The sequence below is a fragment of the Parus major genome, chromosome 18 (assembly GCF_001522545.3).
Source record: "Parus major isolate Abel chromosome 18, Parus_major1.1, whole genome shotgun sequence".
Lineage (NCBI taxonomy): Eukaryota > Metazoa > Chordata > Aves > Passeriformes > Paridae > Parus > Parus major.
In genome coordinates this window covers 5,458,295-5,470,911 of record NC_031786.1, presented here as the reverse complement: position 1 = coordinate 5,470,911, position 12,617 = coordinate 5,458,295, and the positions used below count along the sequence as shown (strand labels likewise).

Genomic DNA, 12,617 nt, shown 5'->3' with positions numbered 1-12,617 from the left:
GAGGGTAGTAAGCTGTCCAAGGCTACAGGGACCCCCTTGGAGGTGAGAGGGAGGGGACTCCTGCCCAAGCCCTATCCCCACAAATAAGAAACACTCCTCAGGGGAGTACCCAGGGCTGAGATGTGGATGAGGACAGTGTTCCACTGGTGTAATTGCACCAGTCATGTGAATATATTTTCCAAATTGGGTCCACATTGTTCCTGTGAAGGGAATGAAGGTGGTCACAGAGTGGGACAGGCTGCTGTGGTCACCTGTATTGAAACCAAGTACAGAATTTGGCCCTGGAGCACCCAAATAGATCCAATCCTTGGGGCTCCTCTGGTGCATGCAGTAGCAACCTGATCCCCTCATCCCAGACATCCATGGGATTGGGTTCCTTACCAGCAGAGGGATAGTGTGTTTCTGTCAGTGGAATTCCTACCAGGAACAGTGACAAGGGGTTGCCAAGGTCACCCGTGGTAATGCACAAATTGATTAAGGGTTTTTGTGAGGGTCACCCAGATGTTTTCATGGGGTTGTGGCACAATCCACTCTGCAATACTTGGCAGGAGCAGCAGCATCCAGATCTTTCCCATGGTGTCTGGGGGGCAGCAAGAGGCAGGCTCAAAATGAATATATAAACCTAAGAAGTAATTAACAAAAGCTTTTAGAATCCAAAAGCTTTTGCTCTTGATGACTTGGTGAATTGACCTCCCCCCTACTCCTCCTTTTCTTTTATTAAATCAGAACAATGAGGGGAAAGCAGGGTGAGAAAGGGAAAGGGTGGCAACATTGTGTTATTATTTTAATGTGGGAAAGTTTGGTTTAAAGGTGTAGGAAAGAAAGGAATTAACAATATAACAAAGCATGTGTGAAAAGCTTGGATCCAACTTACCTAGTTAAGTCTAAACCAGTGAAGCAGTCCACAGTTCTCTTTTTTTGTAGAATGTACTAGAGTATCTAGCAGGACCTAGATCTGGAGAATGGTTTCAAATACTTTTCTCTGCAGATCTTCTCTATAGAGAAGAGGTGAGACATCTTACCTGTGCTCCAAGATCGATTGGAAAGAAAGGTACCTTTACACTACCAGGCCATGAGAGACTTTCTGTTTACCCCAGGTTCACCCCAACACTGGCCACTCCTTCTGCAGTTTCAGATGGTTTTCCAAATAAAATAATAAATCCACATAAGGCAATTCATTCCATTTTTCTCTCTCCCTCCCTAAACTTAGGTACCATTCTCTGGCCACTTAGCCTGGTAGTTTAGCTGATATACTGACCACCACTTATTGCACTACTGGATTAGTCTAGGATTACTTGGTGGGTCTCCTCCTATCTGTTACCAGTTTTTCAATATCCATTTCAATGGAGAATTTGGAATATCATCTCTCACTTTAGTTCTAGAAGAAACCGGCCCCATATTCAATAATTACAAATATCCAAGCTATTACTTCTGAAAGTCATAATGGTATTTCTGAGTTTGTAATGAAGGGAGGAGTGGGGAGGGGAAAGGAGACTGCCAAGCCACAATCACTAAAACTGACACAAGAGGGTGCCTCGAGTCAACAAATGCGATCTCAGGCACAGACACAAAACTAAAGCAATTCCAGAACCCCAGCTAGCACTCAGTCAAGCTCCAACTCTCTCTCAGCAAATGAATTTTTATATCACAGGCATCCCCATGCTGATATGCTGGCAAACTCAAATCAACACACCACTCTCACATCAACACATTCTCAGAGTTTGAGAAAAATGCAAAGAATGCAACAAATGCAAAGGAATGAACCAAACATCACCACAGAAGCAGCTACAGATGAGGCCAGGGCCAGGCTTCAGTTGTAAATGGAGACTGTTTTTCTTCCTTCATTCCTCCACCCAAGTCAAGGTGGTGGCAGCATGTGCTACAAGAAGTGGAACAATGATTTTTTTTTTTAAACTGCAAGCTTAGCTTGATATGAGTCCTGATACCTCCTGAGGAAAACCTCTAATACTTTCTAGGGGACTTGGAACCCCTAATACTTCTTGGGGACTTGAAACTTTGACAGGGAAACTCTGACCCCCTGAGGTCAGCAACTCAAATCTCCCCATGATAAGTTTAGACAGGGACTCAAACCCTATTTGCAGTGACTCAACACCCCCTTACCAGTAACTCTGTGTGGGGATTTGTATCCTTTGTCAATGATCCCAAGATAAATAATTTAAATGATGCCTTTACTTACCCCAGGGATCTTGCCTTGAGTCCCTTCTGGCCAGAAGCTGAGGTTCTCCCTGAGAATTCTTCAGTGCCAGCTGGAGATCTGTTGACTGCAGATTCATTGAAGCTCTAGGCTGATCTTCTGGCTGGCTTTCCAATTTACTGTCATGAAATCTCCAAAATATCAGAATAAGACTCCTTATCACTCTCTGCAGCTCCCTGAAAGGTGGTTGTAGTCAGGTGGGGTTGGTCTCCTCTCCCACACAACCACTGACAGATCATGAAGACATAGTCCTAAGGTCTGCCAGGGGCAGTTTTGCTTAGATGTCAGGAAAAAGTTCTTCACTGAAGGAATGATTGGGTGCTGGAATCATCTGCCCAGGGAGGTGGTGGAGTCACCATCCCTAGACATGATTAAAAAAAGACATGGCACTGTCAGTTACTGTTCCTTGTCAATAAGGTGAATTCCAGTGATTTGAGTGGTAGGTCTGATAACTGGATGCTGTGACATACACAAGAGTAGGAAGATTACCCAGCAGCTGGCAAAAAAGTCCAGAAGAAACTGTCTAAGAGAATTTTCATCCGCAATGATTTCTGCAGGCTGCAAGACTCAATTGATAATTTGAAAAAAAAGCGTTCAATGGCATGCATCCAGCATAGGACCTATTGCTAAAATAATTAATGAATGCTGTATTGCTTCTCTGAGCTTGGGATGTGGTAGTAAACAAGTGTCTCATTACAATTCACACAGACCTGTGCAGTGTGTTCCATACTCCCTTACCTCTGTCTGGAAAGAAGCTGAATGATACCTCTGGAACTTGAACTTACAATTAGCCATAGTAACTTACTGATTTGTTTGAACATATCCTCCAGCAAACAGATCCCCCAGTAAATCATGTCTTCACCTCAGAGCAATTAAACCAGTGGAACAGGGCTTCACTTGAATATGTTTACTGCTCTAATCCTGCTTTTGCCATATGCTGGTTTCCCCCAGAGGGAGGAAGTCTGAGTACCATGCAAGATTTTTGAAATAGAATAATAAATGAGTGGGTGTTTGAGCTCTGAGAGGATGTGAAGCCCTGAAGCTGGTGAACCTGATTTGGTATTTCACTTGCATAGAGTAAACCCAACATTTTCCAGCATGTTTTCAGCTTGGAAACCTGTGTGTGCTTATGCAAAACATCATCAAGAACAAATGAAGGTGAAGCACATATGACAAATTAATGAACAGGTCAGGCCTCTGCTATCCCACTTTTCCAGCTGTGGAAGGTTTTGCTAACTTTTAAGTACAGTAATTAACATGTTTCTGTTGGAGGGCCCTGCAGGAAGGGGAACCTGTGCCCAGATCCTCTTGCCCAACATGGACAGGGCTGTTGGCAGCCAAGCCAGACACTCCTCACAGGGCCACACAGCCCTGCTTCTGCCATAAAACAGCTTCTTTATCGTGGTCAGATGCAAGAGTATGTTATTTGTGTGCTTTTTTGTGCAAGGAGGCTGCAGAAGGGCTGGCAAAGGGCTGTGGAAAGGCTGTGGACAAAGAGAAGGTTAATGCTCCACCAGTGATGCACCTCAAGGCTGCAGTTCGATGTGGGGAAGAATCTCAAGGAGGGGGTAAACCTCATTTTTCTTCTACTGCTTATGGATAGCAAGATTTCCAGACACAGGGTGTCTCTGGGCATCAGGATTTCAGTTATATATTCAGTATATAACTGTAAAAATTGTAGAGAGCTGGTCCCAGAGGTCTGGGGTGGTCCTGGGTATGTGTCCAGCTCTCATTTCAGCAAAAACAATGTGGCCTGTGGCTACTCCAGGCTGATGTTTTAAGGAATCCCCAAATTCAAAATTTTTTTCTGCCTTTCCCCCATCTATCCTCTGGGAATCTCTTCTGTGTTTTCAGGCAGACTCAGCAAAGGCTGCAGGATATCTCTAGCTCAAACAACTGCCTTAATCTAAAAATATGAGGCATGTAATTGCTGTTACCATTTGTAACAGCCTTAAACCTGTGCAAAGTTAACTGCTGGCTTTAATGGAGCTCCTCTCCATTTAGATTATTTTCCCAATGAGCTTGTCATTACTTCATTACTTTACTCTCTTCATAGTTTTCCTGCACTTTGATAACAATTTATCCTTTGCTTTCAAGGACGCAGAGCACATGTTTCTGTGAAGCATGTGATAATCTCACAGTCACAATTTGTTTTATGAGTGGCCATGCCACCTCCAGAGATCAGCCTAGTAAAGAGGACTATAGGAAAAAATGTGCAATAATTGAGTTTAGTGAATTTTTATGGTAATGAATTCGTGTACGTTGTGTTGAAAGGGAAGAGATTGAAATACTCCAGCTAGTAGCACATACTTCATTAACTTTATTGGGCAAAATTACTTAAGACTGCAGCAATATCAAGTGCTAGTCCCGGCCCAGAGTAATATCACAGCACTTATAAGCATCATTAATTGCCAGAGCATATGCTTGCACACATGTAGTAGAAGTGACATCACTCTAAAGAACTCAGGTGTTTATGTTTATTTATATGTCACTCAATTTAATGAATGCATGGGAGTTGCTGCTACAAGTGTTAAATTTGGTCACTCTACATGCAGCCAGTTATCCTGGAGGTTCTGTAGCCTGTTTTTGGCCCTGGTGCATCCACAATGTGCTTTGAGCTGTGATGTTTAGAATTGCACCTGGCTGCAGTTCTCTCTGGCAATATTTCTGCTGATATGATTCCTCTAAATCTGAAAGAGCAGTGGAAGGTTTGTAAGCATGAAAAAAGGCCACCTACTTTGTCAGAAGGAAGCTTGTCTGAGCTGTGCAAAGGAGCATTGTGATTTTATGTGGAAATAGCTGGGAAAATTTCAGCTTAAAAAAAAAAAAAGTCAAGATTTTCATAAAAGGAGCCTTCTGGTGCTCTTACTCAGAAGAACCACATGCAGAGTAGTTGGTGTGGGTAAGTGTTCTCTGTGCTGCACTCTGCTACCCCAGAGAACAAGATGTTCTTTGAGGTTCAAATCAAAATTTAAATACTTCATATATTCTCTTTGTCTAATACTATGTAAAAACACACAGCTCTGATATGGGGTTTCCCCCTCCTCCTTTTCCCCTTCTCTGCTGAGGCAGAAGGATTCTCATGATAGTAAATCTTTATCCAACTGAATGAAAACTTTATTTTTTTTAAAAGTGGGGAGGGAAGAAGTTATTAGACCTTGTGATAGAATTTTGTTCTTCTCTGCAGCTCCTGTGGGATTGGGCTGTTGAGGTTCCCTGGTCCAGCAGCCCCACCCAGGGATGCTGCCTCTGCCATTCCTGATTCTGACAACTGCTGCAAAGAACTCATTTGCAGGGCTAAAGCCTTTTCAGCATGATAAAGTCTATTCCCCCCCCATCATTAGTTTCCAACCTCACTTTTTCCTTTTTAATATAACTAAGCCAAGTGGGATAAAGCAAGGAGTAGGTTTCTGCACTCTAGGTAAAATTTATAGCTTTTGAAAAGCTCGTATGGCTCAGGAAGTTAATTGTATCCTGGGACTAAAGGTAGGAGTAGTAAATCTTTAATAACCTCATGTGCTGCTGCTGGGAGAGGGGGAAAAGATTGAAGTCTGTTCCCCTAAACACATCACTGTGATGTCCCTTGGTGCCAGTTTTGGTGATGATACAAAACCTGGAATTTTAAAAAAAACCTAAAAGTAGTCCAAGGTGTGCATATATGAACAAGGGCTGGCTCCAGACTTCTCCAGTGCTCAAGAAAAATTTGATTTTGTCATGGTGACACAGGTGGGAGAGCAGGAGTCATGGCTCATTCCAGGAAGGGGTGGGAGACCTCAGCTGGAGAAGCTGGAGAAATGACCCTGTTCAAGGACTGGTTCCATGGCAGGGTTTCATCCTCTTCTCTTTTTCTAGAGAATACTTCCCCATCTGGTTTCAACAGATGGTGATAGAATATCTTGCATTGCAGCCCAAGACAGTACTAGAGTAATTTGAAGAGTATGAAAGAGGGTTAAAAAACTGTAACAATCTTCTGAAAACTTCAAATAAGCAGGTTTTGTGACCCAGTGGAATAATTCAGAGAGAATCAAGTGATACATTGCAGAGGTAGGACATCTGATGAATGTCTCCAGTACAGGAGGGCAGATGATGTCAGCTCCAAGCTTCATTTGCAAGTAATTGTCTTTGTACATGGCTGGCATAAAATCTGCAGCAACCTGGCATTTCAACATGCCCCTCAGTACAAATGGGCACCAAAAGCAGATGCTTTAATATTCAACCAGCATCACTTCTACTGTACCTAATTAATTTGTATAAAAAAAATTATCTATTGGAGAGAGAGAGCAAAAACCACTGTAAAGCTGTAATGTTGTTAAAAGCACTGATCTGCAATTTTTTCTGCTTTTCAAAGTGTGAATTTTTGGTGGGTTGGACACACCAAGGTAGGGCATCTAGTTCAAAACTGGCTCAGGAGGTAAGGCAAAGCATAGTGGACTCCAAATATTTTTAGTTCCATAAATCTCTCGTTTAACTCAATGTTAAAACTCTACTGACTGCCTGAATGAAGAACCTGAGAGTTCAAATCTTTGTGTCTCTCTTTACATTTTCTCTGGCTGCTAAATGATTTTTATTGTATTTCATTTTATTCAATAACCTTATCACAGAATTGAAATGAATTTATCCCCCACTTTCCCTCCTCAGACAGAAGCTTATGAGGTCTCAATTTTCCGAACAGGCTTCACTTACAGTTGCAGAAACCTCTGAAAATTGAGGCTGCTTTCCTTCCCCCACTTGCAGCTCCAGAGAGTAAATGGTATGCAGTGGTATGAAGAACAGAGCCCAAAGATTTTAAATTAAAAGTTGCTATTTTCAGAGCTGGAAGAAGTCCTTTGTCAGTGGAACAAGTGCAGAGCAAAGCAATGGCTTTTCATTTTCTTTTATCCAATAATCCTAGATTCAGTCCCAAGAAACACCCTTGTTCTGCTTGTGTTGTGGTTCTGCATTGCACCATCCACTTCCAACCTGCATGGAACTGGAACTAATAACACAGAATGGGAAAAATCACATTACTGATTACTGGGGGGATGTATCCTACTTTATATAGCTCTTTTGGAATTACTAAAAATGAAGCAGTGAGTTTTAATTAGGCACTTTTTGGAAAAATACGAACTTTGTTTTCTTTAGTGGGCTGTAATTTTGTATCTATGTGTTTCTTTGCTGCTACTTGGAAAAAGTCATACTTTTACAGGAACATACCCCATTTTTCCTTTATTGTAATTGTTTTGGAATAAGAAGTAATCATCCAGGACTGAACAACTTGCTCTACCAAACATTTTGTTCTCAGTCCTAGTAAATTGCTTTGAGAATTGAGCAAAGCTCTGCTCAATCATGCAAGATATCCATTCCAAAGAACTCCAGGAAAGTAAACCTGCCTTAGCCCATTGCAATCATCTTTTATACTTCTCAAAGATAAAAATATAAGAGCATGATTCCAAATTCACTGGAATCTGCACTCAATGAAGAAATTAATAAAACAGCTTCATGTTCCTCATCTAAATCCCCCAACCTGACAAGTGTTTAACTTATTTATTACTAATAGAGCAATTCTGCTCTGATGGAACCTTCCATCTGTGGGTATTGGTGTTTTGCAGTTAGGAATGAAGGTGTTGAGCTCTTCTGGAGGGACCTGCATGGGAAGGCAGGGTGGAGGGGATGGGGTGGAAAACAGGAGTCACTCACCTGTGCTTTTTATTGACAGCCTGTCTGCAGATTCTTCCTGCACCCCTGTGTGCCAGACAAAACCCCACAAGAATATGCTGTCCAGATAACATCATCACCTTTCTTGTCCCCCTTTTTTCCCCCCTTGTTTGTTTGTGGCCATTTGTTTGTTTGTTTTGGGGTTTTTTGGCCTATAAGTACCAAGTAGATATTTGTACAGATGGGAAAATCTCGTTTGAAATCTTTCCTCTTATGTGCAAACACATTCCCCTTAAGATTGGAATTTCAATCTTTCAACTTTTTTCCTTCCCCCTTCCCGTGTCACTTGGCTTTATTTGCTAGTTAAGTCAGAAATTGAGTGTACAGACTCCACACCATGTTCTTGTAATGGTCACAGTGCAGCCACTGGCACATGGGCTCACCCATCTTCTTAGGGAAGGAACAAGGTAATAAAAGTTTTTATGGAATAAGTGATATTGGTGGTAGTTATTGTTCACAGAAATGCAGTGTTTTTTGGAGAGCTGTGTGAAGGTTTCTTGCACTTTATTATTTCTATTTGTAGCTATGGGAAGTTGGTAGTGACTTGAAATAAACCATCCACCTATTGAGTAAATAATATTTTACAGGTTAATAAAGAGTTCCTTTCTTACTTCTTTTAAAGATCATAAAATAGTGAATATGACAAGGACAAAAAGGGTTTTGAAACCACTGCAGTGTAACAAGTTAGTAATGACAGAGCCTTGGAAAAGGGCATTTTCAGAATTTATGTAAATAATGTTAATTTTATCTTTGCAATTATCTTCCAACTCTGGGCAAAGTGCAGCTCTGTCTTCAGTCTCCTGTTTCATGAGGCTTCTGTTGTGAAATAGCTTCTTCATTAGCAGAAGCTGTTTGTGGTTTGTTCTTTCTACAAATTCCTATTGAAAAAGTTGATAGCAGCATCTTAGTTCTGTTTATTTTTCGGATAAAGTAAAATCAGGGTATTAGAATGTTATAGAAAAGACAGGTGCAAATGCATTTAGTAAAATCTAATGAAAGGTTTGTGCTTTTAAGTAAGTATGGCAAATAAAAGCTACTTGAAGCCTGAGACACCCTATCAAATGCAATCTGACTTAATAATTTCAAAAGAGCCATATAAAGTAGGATACATCCCCCCAGTAATCAGTAATGTGATTTTTCCCATTCTGTGTTATTAGTTCCAGTTCCATGCAGGTTGGAAGTGGATGGTGCAATGCAGAACCACAACAGAGGGAGAGCAAGGGTGTTTCTTGGGACTGAATCTAGGATTATTGGATAAAAGAAAATGAAAAGCCATTGCTTTGCTCTGCACTTGTTCCACTGACAAAGGACTTCTTCCAGCTCTGATTTTTCTGCATTCAGGACCAGTTTTAGCTTGAAAACACTGTTGCATAGCGGGAAGTTGTGTTCCTTAGACATTTATTATTTCAAATTCATCACATAGGTACAAAGTCAAAACCATTTTCATCTGTAATTTCTTGCTGTAATGCTATTCAAGAGAACCCTTTAAAAAATTGTTAAAATTTAAATACTGGGGTTTTTTTTCTATTAGAGTGGTTTAGAAAATATGAAAAATTTGTAATTAAACCCCTGAAAATAAACACCCTCCCAATAGTTTTCAGGGCTAATACTTGGTAGATATTTACCTGGGAAGGCCACTGTTAAAAGCTGGGATTTATGTGCCTTTAGAGTGTTTCTATGAAGTGGTGACAAGCTGACAGCTTGCCTAGCAGTAACTGCATTCAGACAGGAAAATGTAGACTGCTAAGTAAATAAAACTATGTCCACTCTTCTGTTGAAATACCTTGAAGATTTTGTACTGGGAGAACAGGTTTTATCTGAGATGGGGTTACCAATTATTCCATTAAATGTGCTGAAAATTAATGTCTTAAAGGCTGTTACCCCTGTGCTGACTTTATTTAAGCTAGACAATGAGTTAAGTTGTTATTACAAGGACTGATAGACACACAGGTACAGTAATTGCTTAAGCCTCATTTCATTAGTGAATTAGGCCAAAAATAGGATGGAAAAGCTTCTGACTGGTGAAACTTGCAGAGCTGGAATTTTAATTTTCTGTGCAAGGCCCATTAGAAACAATATATCAGTGACTGATATTCCTTCCAGACACACTGGTAAAATGCAGGTTTCTATCCCTGTTATCTTTGTACTTCCTAGCTCTAAATATACAGGATTTATGAGCACCAGAGGATGAATGAGCTGGGTCTGAGCTGTTTTGTTGTGCTTCTCATTAAGGGTGATGCAGAGGCAGGTACATTGGAATGGCTCACAGATGTTCAGACCTGCATTATGCCCTTTCCTTGTCCAGTATTAATCTGATAAACCTCCAGAAATGTGGTGGACAGGGTTTTGGCCACCAGTGTAACCAGCCTGCCCTGGAGAGAAAGCTTTTAGCCTCCAGCTTGTCACCCCCTGGGGGAGAAACCCTAGTTAAAAGTTTTCTGGAGCCCATACAAATCTTATTTATCCCATTGGTTCTTCCCCTTTGCTCTGCCCTGGAAGCTCCAGTTGATAAAAACCCCTGTTTGCCCTGGCTTTGTGGCTTTTCATCACTGCACCCCTTCAGAAGGAGCTGAATAAAGCCCCCCAAAGAATTTTATACAAAGTCTCTGTCTCTTTCCTTCAGTGCTGCCTGAAGAATTGGATTCTCTCAGCACCAATTTTCGGAGCTCTGAGCTGAAACTGCAGAAGCAGCTGCAGATGTTCCTGTGCCTCCAAGGCATCCATCCCCAAGACGCTTTTCTGGGAAGGTTGTGGTGCCTTGAGTTAAGAAAATTAGGAAATTAAGATTTTAACTAGAATAGGAGCAACTTAAAAAAATTTAGATAAAAGAAACATATGAAACTTTAAGGTAGGAGCAATATAGGTATAATATGATTACTAGGTGTATCACCCTGAATCTAGAGCCTTCTGATTGTTTAGAACATTGTTTATTTTCCTTTTTCATTGTTAGAATATTGTTAATTTTTCTTCTTTCTTTTTCTTTTTTTTAAAGGAGAAAAGGTGAGATGTCACCCTGAAAACTAAACCTTCTGATAATGTTTTCATAGTTTTAGTTACTTTCCCATGAAAGTCCTGTAAACATAAGTTGTTTATCATATTCCTTCTAAGAAACATCTTTTGATGGACATTTTGCATGACCAGTGTGCTTGGGAAGGTGGTAACTTATTTATTCAATCCCTGGTCATTGCTGAGAATCTGTAAATACTGGAGTCAGAGAATAGAGTGATGGGGTTTTGTTCTGACACTGAGTGATCGTGTGAATCATTTTGTGTCCTTTAGTGACACTGGGTGTAATTAGTTAAAAGCAAGGCAATATGCCTTTTGCTTGTAGCAAAAATGCAAAGTAGTCAACAATTGCCAAAATGAAATGAATAGCCCAAGAATATATATAATTTACTTGTGTTAAGTTGTGTTTGTAGAAGGAGACATGAAGAATAGACTATTGTGGAAAAGAAGAGGACCATGTCTGCACCTGCAAGCAAGAGATCTGAACTGTGTTCAAGAGAACCAGGAGAGATACCAACAGGACACAGCTGAAAAGTTCAAGCCCAAGGAAAAGAAAGATTTTATCAAAAAGACCCCAGACCCACTTTAATAGAAGATCTGAGCATGCCCAGAGGGGCGTGGAGCTCATTACCATACACGACAAGAGCAGGCAGAGTCAGGCCATGAATATGTATATTCATATATTCATATATTGTATAGGCATACAGTGTAATCCTATGCATTTGTAATACTTTGGGGAGTAAATAGAGAATAAAGGGCAGTGGGAGGCATGCATGTCTTTAGGAGAGGACTCTGGCCTGTTGCCCAGCCATAATAAAGCATTAGCCATAATAATAAAGCCATAATAAATAATAATAAATAATAAAGCCATAATAAAGCATTACCACTTTCTTACTGTAAGTAGAGTCCTTTGTCTGTGATTTTACTGCTTCAACCTGACCACCACCCCAGCTGTGACACAGAAAGGCAAAATATGTAGCATTAATTACTTTTGCAGATCAGCATCTGCAGTCTTCTTCCTCTCTCTCAACTCTTGTCATTAAAAATGGTAATAGTCTTGTATGGTGAAAGGACTGTGCTTGTCAAATATGCAAAAAAAAGATCTGCATTTAGGGAAATGCAGATGTTGTGTGGTTTTAGAGCATCCCTCTAACTTTACATATGAATGAAGGTGAAAAATATCTTGTGATTGCTTTGTATCTGTGCTTTCTTTTGGAATGATTTGCCAAAGCCATGAAGTTCCATTTAAAATTATTTGCTTAAAATTCTCGTGTGGGTATGAATGAAGGGATTGGAATCAGCAGCATGTTTCTATACAGACCATTTGTTTTGCACTGGACAGGTAATTAATGGTGTTCTATTTGTAAATGCTGGAAATGACAGGTGAAGTAGAATAATGCTTTGTCTTAAAGGAAAGTTGGGAAGTTTAGAAACTTTCTTTCCATTTACTGAGTCTTGTTTACCAAAACCTGTTTATTTCTCAACATTCTGAGGGGGTGGGGTGACAAGAAAGGGGTTTTGGTCATCATTTTGTTTCTTAACCAGCTATGATAAATACACTGAAATATTTCAAGTTTGTCTTTCTGAAATTTCCAGCAATCCTTACTATTAAGAGACTTGGAAGCACCATGAAGATAAGATATTATATATTATATTATATTATATGACATTATATTATATGACATTACATTACATTACATTA

The 12,617-nt window shown here is 40.3% G+C and overlaps 1 long non-coding RNA gene across 1 annotated transcript; it reads left to right on the top strand.

The window, feature by feature from the left end:
- The first annotated feature begins 9,186 nt into the window (after positions 1-9,186).
- Positions 9,187-11,795, top strand: LOC117245260. Its single transcript, XR_004499760.1, has 3 exons — positions 9,187-10,757; positions 10,902-10,909; positions 11,317-11,795. It is a non-coding gene; the product is annotated as an uncharacterized LOC117245260 (long non-coding RNA).
- The last annotated feature ends 822 nt before the right edge of the window (positions 11,796-12,617 follow it).